The following is a 1,766-nucleotide window of genomic DNA, read 5'->3' on the forward strand; positions in this document are numbered from 1 at the left end:
CACATTTTGATTAGAGAGTTGTGCTTTCAAAAGCAGATTACATTCTTCCCTTGCATATGCAGCAGGTGTGGAAGAGAAGACAATGTGTAGGTGTTAGTGAAGACCCCCAATTATTTCTGCAATGGTCGTTTTCCCTGGTATGCTCTTTCAAAACACATTCTAAGATCCCTCTTGGGTCTGTCTGACTGGCACAGTACTCCAAGGCCCAGCCCTGCTGCTTCAGGGTGCATCTGACTCTGTGATGCCCTTAGAGGATGAGGCTGACGCTGGTGTCCAGCTGACACCACATCAATCTTTGCCCCGCTTCTTCCTCCCATTTGCCCTGCTTCTCTCACACCTGGGTAGGTATCTCGCAAGAGTCTTTCCTCAGCAAATCATTGCCCAAGAGCCCCCATATCCAGGTGGGCAGTTCCCTTGAGCACATGGACGTCATGGGTTGTGGGGTGGGGCAGCCACAACAGGGGGCCCTCTAAATCAAGAAATAGCCCCCCTTTATTTTGGCCGAGGTGGTGCTGCTTCCTCCAGCTAAGTTACTTTGGTCAAGTCACTTTCTCTGGTGGCCACTTTTTACATCGGGGAAGTGAGGCCATTGGATTATATACTTCAAGTTGCTTTCTTGCCACACAGGCATGTGATCTGTCATCTACCATAAGGCTGATTGTGTACAAAAAGAAATGACTCTCTAAATAAACTTGTATTTGCAAAAGCAATTGGGGGAGGTCTAGTATTCAGGAAGGAAAGGACTTAGTGTAAACTCACCCAGCCAGAGGATTCCCTATGGATGCATATCTTCTGCATCTCAGGACAAAGACTGTTTCTACAACATGTGTTTCATGTTAAGCATCAACTGCTGTCCTGCAAAGAGGCTGTGAGCATTTGGTTACACTCCCCGTGTCCCTGAGGTAAGAGCGGGAAACGTGTTTTGAAAGGTGCGTGCTGGCTTCAAAGCAGAACTAAAACACAGTGTTCTGGTTAGAGTGGTATGCTTAATATTTGAAGGCATACCCATCAATATTTCATGTTAATACACAAATTAATATTTAAACCTATTAAGTTCACCCTAAGTAAAACATTTTTATTTTCACATGAGTTCTCCAAAACCAACGTGTTTACCTTATTGAAGTCCATCATATGTGTCAGTACAAACCTGGCCAGCATTATTGGGAAGTGATGTTAGCAGGTCCATTAACCCGGGAGGGTGATGTGATGAAGCCCTGAGCACGGGGGCTGCTTGAAGCCCAGGAGCATGGATGCAGGTGGGAGAAATGGTGGCAGGATGGACAGCATAAAGCTTAGCATGCAAAACCCACTGAGCTGTGGCTGCTGTGGTCACTTGTCAGGAAATGGTGTGCTGGTGACCTGGGGGAAGCAGGTGTCTACAGGTGAAGTTGAATGGATGCCAATACTGCTTTGCTCCCTTTACATTGCACTGTTCCTAGAAGGCTACCTTGGCCCCAAGACAGTGGAGAAGCATTTGCAATAGTCCAGTTCAGTGGTTGTTCAGACCTCCTCCAGGGAGCTGCTTCCAGGGCAGGGCCAAGGAGCAGAGTGGTGGTTGTGGGGGACACGGTAGGGGGGGAGGGCAACACCATTCCACTTGTATCAGTTTTAAATATGAGGCAGGTGGTAGGGTGGAAAAGATTTCTACTGCTTAATATGGACACTGGGAGGTTCTCTAATTTTATTTCAATTTTGTTGCAAAGCAATTTAATTGCTGGTCACATAGCAAGTTGCAGGTTAGAATGTCTGATCAGATAATAAATGAA

Source organism: Callorhinus ursinus, unplaced genomic scaffold (genome assembly GCF_003265705.2).
Source record: "Callorhinus ursinus isolate GAN/ISIS: 27379988/994484 unplaced genomic scaffold, GSC_fseal_2.0 scaffold29, whole genome shotgun sequence".
Taxonomy (NCBI): domain Eukaryota; kingdom Metazoa; phylum Chordata; class Mammalia; order Carnivora; family Otariidae; genus Callorhinus; species Callorhinus ursinus.